Source organism: Ochotona curzoniae, unplaced genomic scaffold (assembly GCF_017591425.1).
Source record: "Ochotona curzoniae isolate NIBS_2020 unplaced genomic scaffold, NIBS_Ocur_1.0 scaffold_3890, whole genome shotgun sequence".
In the NCBI taxonomy this organism is placed as follows: domain Eukaryota; kingdom Metazoa; phylum Chordata; class Mammalia; order Lagomorpha; family Ochotonidae; genus Ochotona; species Ochotona curzoniae.
Window position 1 is genome coordinate 1,323,809 of NW_024467115.1, and position 10,182 is coordinate 1,333,990.

The following is a 10,182-nucleotide window of genomic DNA, read 5'->3' on the forward strand; positions in this document are numbered from 1 at the left end:
CCCGTATGTCTTTGTAGTTTTACTATTGTCTAATGCTGATTCAAGTCTGTTGTCTGTCAGTTACCTGTTATGTTCTTGATGGATTATACTTCATGTCTTCCTCACACACTCTAGGGAGATGGAAACCCAAGCCTGGTACCTTTGTACCAATGTGAGAAATCTGGAGGAGGTTGCTGGTTCCTTTCTTCAGATCTATCCAACTCCTTTCATTGTGTCATTTAGAGAATAAACCGGCAAGTGGAAGATCTTGCTCTGTCTGTCACTCCCTTGCCCTCTGTAACTCAGCCTTTCAAATAAATAAAATTTTTTATAAAAAAGAGAAAAGTTCTGTGTATGTTGTCCTTGGCACAACAGCAGACTTTCAGGGCTATCATCCTCCCAGGGTACCTGTTTAAAGCAACAGCTGTCACCTGTGTTCCTTTGGTTGTATGTCAGTTTCCATGTTCTTGTCATTTGTGTTCACAATCAGACCTCAAAACCTACACAAGCCGATCAGACTGTCTTAGTTACATAGTAAGCATTTTAAAAAGAAATATGCTCCTTCTTCAGGAAAAATTAAGCAGCAACATACTGCTTTATAAAATGCTCTTAATATCGATCACAATCTACTTTTATGAAAAGAATAGCATGTACTTAAAAAGTGTTGCTTGAAAACTATAATGGCTTTAGTATTTTTTCCTTGAAAAATGTGCGTCTCTGCGATTTTATTTACTTTTAATTGGTAGGATCTTTGATCAAAGGCAAAATAAAACTAAATCTCAGCCTGTACTTATATGCTCTACAATTCCAGATGACTGTGATCCAACTAGAATAGGCAGAAATGTACAAGTCACGTGTCCTCAAGGAATTGTAACTTTGTTTATTTTTTCTTTTGGGATTACTTATATAATTGAGTTACACAGTGAGCAGTAAAGACACAGAAGCCAGCATCTCAGGCAGTAGCTTTACCCACTATGACACAATGCTGGCCTTGTGATTTTCACAAAACTAGGTTTCCTATATGTTCGAAGGTTCTTGCAATGCCAAGATAAGGAGGCAGCCAAATGGTTATTCTATTACCATAAGAAAAACAAGTAAAATTCAGCAGGAGGGCAGTAGTATTATACTGTGTTAGCACTGCACAGGAAAACGGACTGTCATGTTTGAAATAACAGGAGCTGAAATTACATCCAGCTTATCTGTTTTCAGTGCCCAGCAAAACACCTTGCACAGGAAGGCATTCATTCATCTTCTAATGGAATCTGGCTTTTTAACCATAAATACAAATTACATGTGTACAACATACTGTTACACAGTGTTCTCTTTGTTCTCCTGATATTCTTAAATTCTTTTCTGTAAAATCCCTGTTCTTGGAAAGGAAGCAATCACCATGTCTGTTTCAAGGTGCCCTTCTAGGGAATATTTTTTTGAGCAACTGCTTACAATGTTTGAACCTTCAAGTTTCAGACTGAGACAGGCAATAACACCGTAAAGTTCTCTCACTCCCCATAAAATGGTGTTAACTGATATCATTGTTTTTTTAATTATATAAATGCTCATTTTGAATTTTCTTCTCTTCCTTCTTTTTTCTTTGACTTTTCCCCCTTCTTTTTCTCTCTGTCATTCTTCTTTCCACAAGTGCAAGCAGATGGCTCACCATGGGCTGACTAGGCAGAGCCTCTATCCTTTAGTCTCCAAATGGTCAAAAATGGCTAATTCAAAGATATTATAATACAGTGTCCTGGATGGTTGTAACCAGTATCTGAAAGGCAGCAATTGTGTGTCACATTGCAGATAGTCAGATAAGTTCTTCCAAACATTCTTGCAGCCTGAATTAAAACTGATGAGCAATGGAAAGTGATTCCTGCAAGTAAGCTCTGAGATCAGAGTCTTCCACCTGCACGGGCAAAGGCCTGCAGTGGATGAGCTAGGATCTGTGAAACTGTGAAAATGAGCTTGCTCACCAAATCTCATCCTGAGGGGATGAATACATAGGGATCATTTCAGAGTAAGGAAATGTTTTACTCTTTACTATGGAGAATAGTCTTCCAAGCCTATTGCTCCAAACTCAGTACAGGCAGAAAAAACAAAATGCACGCATTAGGTAACCTTGTAAATGGGAAGGCCATGTTAAGGCACCCATTAACACTTTCAAGCTTGAAAGCAGTGGGTCAGCATGGTAGTGTATCAAGGTAATCCTCCACCTATGGTGCCAACATCCCATATGGACACTGGTTTGAGCCAGCTGCTATACTTCTGATCCAGCTCCCTACTTATGGCCTGGAAAAATACTAGGGAATGACCCAAAGCTTTTGGCCCCTGGGAGACCCAGAAGAAGCCCCAGATCCAGCTCTAACTGTGTCAGCCATTTGGGGAGAAAGTCAGTGGATGAAGATCTCTTTCTCTTTCTCCCTCCATTCTTCCCTTTCTCCTTGTAATTCTGTTTCAACTTGAAATATAAATACATAAACATTAAAAAAAAAAAAAGATTGAAAGCAGGGGTAGGGGATGGGAGTGTGGTGGCACTGCAAGTTAAGCCCTGGCCTGCATGACCGATGCCCAGTTCCCATAAGAGCAGTTTCAAGCCCTTGATGTTCTGATCTGATTCTCTGCCACTGTGCCTGGGAAAAGAGCCGAGCATGGCCTGACTGCTCGGGAACTGCCACCCAAACGGGAGACCTACATGGAACCTTTGTCTCCTGATTTTGGCCTGGCCTTGCCGTAGCCAGTGAAGTCATTTGAGGAGCAAACCAAGAGTGAATGTGGGCACTCAATATTCATGTGCAGATCGTAGACATTGCTTTAGTCCATACTAAGGAAACTTAGCTGTGTGACCCTGCTGGCTTTAGGTACCCATGGAAGGTTGGTGGTCTAGGAGGGTGGCTGTGTCTTCCTGCCACTAGATGTCACTGTCTGAGGCAGCATGGCAGAAGCATGAGTCTGGTTCTGAATTTTCATTCCTGCAAGATATTTCTCTCACGGTGCAGACCTCCTTCTCAGAGTCATGGATAGCCAAGGATGATGCTGAAGTGAGAGAAGTCCCAGTGGCACTGTCTCAGGTTTCGGCACTATCGTTTCTTTGCTAAATGTGTACAAAAGTAAAACGGGCAAGGAGAAAGCACATAAGCCTACTGGAGATGGTAGTACTAGAATTAGAAATAAATTACAGTGGAGATTGATAAACTCCTACATTTGAAGGAAAATGAATGGCCAATAAAGGCAGGCGGATGGAATACTGGGGTGTGGAGGGGCAGAATGAAGAAGTGAATAAATTCCTAGGAGCTGAAAAGTAGCTGTCTTACGGCAGTGGATCAGGACCCTACCTCACTCCTCACTTTCCCAGAAGTGTCCACAAACACCATTTTGGAGACTTGGGACTAATAGATTAAGACACTTAGGGATAACACATATTTTTGTACAAAGTTGGAACTCATTCAAAGCTTTTCTTAGCCTTGTCTCTATAGGAAAGGAGAATTACTTCCACAGTACCTGAAAGGACTTTGATAAATTTTAAGTAATAGCAATAATTGGAGTTTCACAGATGGTTGGCTACTTGCCAATTTCACAGCAAACTAGAAAAGCAATGAAAAGAACCTACTTGTTCTTAAAATGACTACTGTTCTAAATGAAATTACTAAAGAGAGAGGAAACGGTCTAATCACCGGAATAATCAAAACAGTCTCATTACGGGACTCCCTGTAAGCTTTTGTCTAAATTCTCTAATGCAGTTTTTGGCATTAAGTAGGATTTTAAAAGCTAAATAGGTCACACATGCATACAAATGGTTGAGTAAATCCCATAACTGCTTTTTGTTTCCCAAGATTCTGCCTATCAAGCTACGTTTAATTAAAAGGAAAATTGTCAGCATTAGAGGACAACTTAATGTGGAGAATTTGGTGTCCATAGCTGAAGACTTCTTTTGCATTCATTTTCAATTTATAATCATGACTTATAAACACTAGCAATGCTAGTTAAGTCAACAAAGTAGATTTAGCCTGCTTCTGTAAGGGGTCAAAGAAAATGAGATGATTGCAAAACAAAACAAAACAAAAAAGTAACTTCATGTGCAATGAAACTAGGAAGCAAATCCTGAAAGCAAGATCCAGCCACTTGTCTACTTCCCCAAGCCCAAGGTGGCCTTGTCCATCCTTTTTTAACCAGAAAGAATGCACTGACTTGAGGAAGTGACATAGCTGGCTCAATACGGTTTTAAAAAGTGAACTGAATGAGTTATTTGTTTCCCCAATAGACTATTACTTTGATGGCCAGCATTATTCAGAGGGATTTGTTTAGAAGAATTTGATTTTCAGAAATTTCCTACCCTGACTTTTCCCGAGGGTGGTAGAAGAAACAGGAGACCCATACTCATTTCTCTAAAAACCCCAGTCTGAGTGTAGCCTGGGCTCTCAGTCTTTTACTGAGACGCCTGCCTTGTCTATCAGGTAAAAGAGTGTATCTCTTCATGTTCCCAATAAAGCTTATTAAAATTGCCTTTCATTCACTTGTTTATTGGCCTTGTACTCCAATGTCAATTGAATGAATTCTCAAGGTTCAAAGCAGAAACAAAATTCATTTTAAGTTTGGTTTCAAACTTAGACACAGAATCTGATCATGGGAGGAGACACTGGAGATTATTTTATTGCAAATCTCAAATTGGGGTGGGCATTTGTACAGCAGCAGGATGAGCCATCACTTGGCATGTCAACATACCACAGCAGAGCGTCTATTTACAATCCAACTTCTTATCAATGCAACTCTTGCGGTAGCTGATGATGGCCCAAAAACTTGCCACACACATGGAAGAACCATGATGAACTTACTAAATCCTGGCTGCGGCCTAAGTCAGCCCTGGTTGGGGTTGACATGTGGAGTGTAATCACTAACAAACAAACAAACATACAAGGGAAAAAACCTTTGTCTAGCTTTCTCTTTTTGGGAAACAGCTTCGTTTGGGTCTCCCACATGAGTGCTGGGCTGAAAGCTTTGGGTCCTCCTCTGCTGCTTTCTCAGGCCATAAGCAGGGGGCTGGATCAGAAGTGGAGCAGCTGAGACGTGAACCATCACCCGTATGGGATGTTGGTGCTGGCAGGCAGAGGATCAGCTTTTTGAGTCACCACATTGGCTCTAAAAACACACAAAATTTTTTTTTTAAAGAAAAATTCTTGGGTTATTTTATGTCCTCAAAGAGTGAGGACGTTTTAGTCAGAAGGAGGGATGTTTAGCCTTAGTTACCATTGGTCAACTTTTTTAGACGGTCTTATGTGTAATAGTTCCCTGGTTAGGGAGCTACTCTGTGACCACTAGAAACCAGAGTCAGCTATACACATATCTTCCCCTATTCTAGGAGGCCAAACAGCTTTCTAGGAAAGCAGGTAAGTACCTCTCAGGAGGACATCCACTACATTCAACTCCTTCAATATAATGATCCTGAAAAGAAGAAAAGCACATGGTACCTGCCTGCAGCAAACAGCCTCTGGATTGGATCATCTGGGATAAGTGTCCTTTGCCACTCTTACCCATCATGTAGAAGAGTGGCCTTTGGGACTGGCTTTGCCCTTGCTACTTGCTCAAGGCAGAAAGGCCACTACAGCAGCAATGCTCCATCTGTCAGGATTAAGAGCACACTGCTTCCATTTCTCATCTCTGGACCTGCACTAGTTGCCACTATCAATAACCTCTGATGACCTGTGTTGGGTCTTCAGCAGCAGTGTAGCTGCTGCTCTTAGAAAACAGTTCAACTGCCACTAAAAAGATCAACAAGCTGTGAGATGTCCTGAGTGTTACAGTAACATGAACTGCTCAGAAACCGGCCTCTGTGATGTAGAGACTTGTGGAAATCACCATTGTTGAGCAATGACATTTTAAAGGCATAGCGGCCTTGTATGCCCTGAGGAGTGCATATTGCTCCCCGTCCCCCTCTAGAGTCTCTTTAGAATCCCCCAAAGTGGGGCACTATAGCATCGTCACCTTCTGCTCCTGGACTCATGGGAGATTTTTAAGGGAAAATCCTTTCTGTCATTACTCCTGTGGCTGAATAAATGGATTGCTTCAGTTTTAAATGAAACCAACTAATTTTTTCCCCTTACTCTCGACAGTAAAAAGAAATAGACATTTCTATACGAATGCAATTTTCTTTATTTCCATTATATCATGATAAAGTAGGATACCTTCTTCAGGTTACAGCATAATTCCCATACATCTCTAATGAGATTATAATAGCATCTGCTTTTTGGGGATGTGTCATGTGATTTCTGACTACTCCTCCTAAAGTGACTGACCCAACCCTGCAGCAATGTTCCGCACTCAGTCATCTCCACTTGTCTTTCTTCTTCTCTAGCGCATTCAGGATGACAGCTTCTTAGAACATTCCAGGAAATTATTTACTTTAGATCGTACATGCAACTACATTTGATCCTTTGCCTTTAAAGTCATCGAAGAAAAAGGAAAATACTCTCCTGAGTACAAATAAGTATATTTCAGACACTATTCTAGAAAGTTTGCACATTTGGTTTTTTAAAATGGAATAGAAGTTTTTTTTAAATATCACACTAAATATTCATTAAATGGAAACACTCTCTAAATGCCAATGAATTTAAAATCAAATCATGACTCTGCAAAATTAAAAATTATTGTTTCTTACAATGTCTTACCTGTCAACAGTACAAGACTCCTGCATTAGCAAAACACTGTGAAATGTTTTTGACGTGGAATTGGTTCTTGCCATCAATACTATAAATGAACCTTATTTTCTTTAATAGGATTATTAGCTACCTTAATTTCCCTTGTATTTATACTTAAAAGTCCCCCCCCAAAAAATCTTCACATTATTCTTTAATTCATCCAAGAGGCCTGCTTGAAGAGAAGTTATACCCAAGTGAAATAGTGTAGAGATGACAATACATGGCAAATAATTCAGAAGTGCAGCCTATCTTGATTACAAAGAAATGAATTTTTTCCTATTAAATCCCTTATCTTTATCTTTAGAAAACCAAAAATATAAGTAAGCATACTAATTAATGAGGATCTAAAAAATAATATATAAATTAGGTCATACTTCCCCTCAATCAACCAAAATGGAAGCTTCGGTTATAGTCAGTTACTTGGCATCAAGCTAGGTTCTATTCATTATTGGCCCATTTGAAGCAATGAACAGGTGAATACAGGGTTCCTGACAAACTTAATCCAGCCAAAGTCGTAAGACGGGTGTCCACAAACCTGTGTACCCAAAGGAAACAAAGTCCAGGTGGTAGGAAGTAGGCCCAAGTAATTGAAATTACCCCGGACACCTTGTATTAGCCCAGCTCCTCCTTATATCACTTCTGTTTGTACTAAACCCATCAGAATCCAAAACCTATTTCTAGATGGAAATGTGACATCACCCTCAGTTACTAGCTAGCAAAAAGTGCTCTTGGAGTTATTAACACAAGAGGACTTTTTCTGCAAGGAGGTTGATAATTCTATATGTCTATTTTTACCATCAAGGAGGAAATGTGCTTCTCTTCATGTTCATCACTTGAACATCTTATTCCACCTGTCAGTTACACAGAAAAAAATGTGTCAACTTGGGGCTCTGGGATTTCTATGAGAAGCATGAAATCAACTAACAATAAGACTAAAGGTGTTGATTTTTGTCCAGCATCTCATGTTTCACGATGAGACAAATGCCTGAGCGCAAAGAAGCTGGGCTACACTCCTCCTTCCTGCGTGTAAGCAAAACTGTGTTTAGGATAATGGAATGAACTCTTTAGTTTAGTAAATGACATGCCAACCCTAATTTTTCCGTTTGCTTCTCTAAGGAAAACTTATTTACTCTCTTTATAGACCAAGCCCTGGTCCTACCAAATTGATTCTTCCTTGGATATGCTGCTCCCTACCAATCTTGGAGCATTCTAATTCAAATGGGGTTTTTTTCCAATTCTTTTTGGAAATGTAATACATGTTTCTGTGTAGCAGCAATTATAACAAGTGTTATTTATTCTACCATGTACTAGGCTTTGGGATAAAGTAGAAGTTGTCTCATTTTGTTCTTGCAGTTTCATTAGTGATGGGAGTCATAGAATGTCTCAATTTTATTGTTGAGTTAATGGAGGGATACACAGTAAATGTAAAGCTAGGATTGAACGCTTAGTGTGTCTGACTTCAAAGACATCAGAATATATCAAAACAAATGTCTCATGACAATTCAAAAAAAGATTTGGTTGATGAAACCACTGAGGCACTATCTGTAAGAATCTAATGTTGAAAAATACGTAGGAAAGGGAAGGCTGACTATATTCAAGTATAAAATCAGTCATACTAAATTAGCAGGCACTAGAAAGTATGCCAAGACTGCTAAAGCCACCACCTGCCACACCAGTATCCATGTGGGCATCAGTTCTTTTCCCAGCTGTTCCACTTGCAATATAGCACCCTGCTAATAGCTTGAGCAAAGCAGGGCAAGGTGGCCCAAGTGTCTAGGGAGCTGCCGTTCCAGTGGAAGATCTTGATGAAGCTCATGATTCCTGACTTTGGACTAATCTAGCCATGACCATATGGCCATCTGAGGAGTGAAACAGCAAATAGATGATTCTTCTTTTTATTTCTTCCTCTCTTGCTTTGTATCAACAACTTCAAAATAAATTTTAAAAATTTAAAGGTTTTTTTTAAAAAAGAGTTATTTATTTTTATTGGAAAGGCAGATATACAGAAAGAAGGAGACACAAAGAAAAAGATCTTTTTGTTGGTTCACTCCCCAAGTGGCTGCAACAGCCTGAACTGAGCCAATCTGAAGCCAGGAACTAGAAACCTCTTCCACATCTCCCACATGAGTGCAGGATCTCAATGCTTTGGGCCGTCCTCTACTGCTTTCCCAGGTCATAGGCAGGGAGCTAGATGGGAAGCGGAGCAACCAGGACATGAACTGGTACCCATATGGGATCTCGGCACATGCAAGGCGAAGACTTCAGCCACTAGGCTATCATGGTGAACCCAATAAGTAAAATCTTTATGAAAAAAAAAAAAAACACTATGCCAACCACATTCATGGCTTACTATTAGTAGGGGAAGTTTGTGTCCTGGCTGTTCCACTTCCCATCCAGCTACCTGTTTGTGATCTGAGAACGCAGTAGAGGACAGCCCAAAACCTTGGGACCCTGTACCCACAAGAAGCTCCTGAGTGCTGTGTTTGGATCAGCTCAGCTCTGGCGGTTGTGGCCATCTGGGGGCATGAGCAAGTAGATGGATCTTTCTCTCTGTCTCTCCTTTTCTCCATAAATTTGATCTGCCTTTCCAATAACAGTAAATACATCTTTAAAAAAAGAAAAAGAAACAGCCACAGAATGTGGCACAGATGAGATGCTTCTGCGAGAAGACACACTGAGAGTGACCTGTTGCCTTAGTAGGTAGAATGATACTGAAAAGTGGACATTTCCCCTATGTCTTCCTTCTTCCGGAACAGCTCAATATTCTTTTGCTAGTTGGGAGTGTTTTCATTTGTTCTGACTTGCATTTCCCTTGGTCCTACACAAGGGGAACTTGTATGTCACCAACCAGTAAAGTTCTAGCTGGGAGCCTGTGGTCATTTCTTGCCTCTTGTTCTCCTTAATGCCTCGGTACCATTTGACACAGTGATTACACCCTCCCTTTTGAATCATTTCTTTAGTCAGTTTCTTGTGGTATTTCTGTACCCCATGGTCTCTGCTATCTGAGTTCCTTCTTGTCTATGAGCACATTCTGGGTCACCCCATGGCTCTTGTCCTTAGCTTGCATCTCCTTTTCATTGCGTTTAGTCTTGCTGCACTAAATAGCAGCTTAATTCCAATGATTCCTCCTTTTCCCCTGCCCCATGCCCAGACCTTTTCCTGCCCACTCCATGTCTCCACTTGGATACGCGAGAAGCCTCTCAAAGCCTAATGCTCACAACACAGAACATGAGACCCTCACTCCCTCCCCCACCAAAAAACCTGTTTCTTCTGCAGCCTTTGGCACCTCATTGACAGCTCACTGACTGCTTGCATGTTCAGGCCAAACACCTCAACATGGTTCTCCATTTTAAAATTGCCATCAGCATCTGCAGCCCATCCTCCAGCAAGTGACCTTTGGGTCACACTCTTGGCCAGAGCTGCTGCCACCACTCTTTCCCGAGCCACCTTCCTCTCGGCCCTGAATGACGGAAATTGCCTTGTAAGTACTCGCCCACATCTGCTTCTTTACAATGCATTCTCC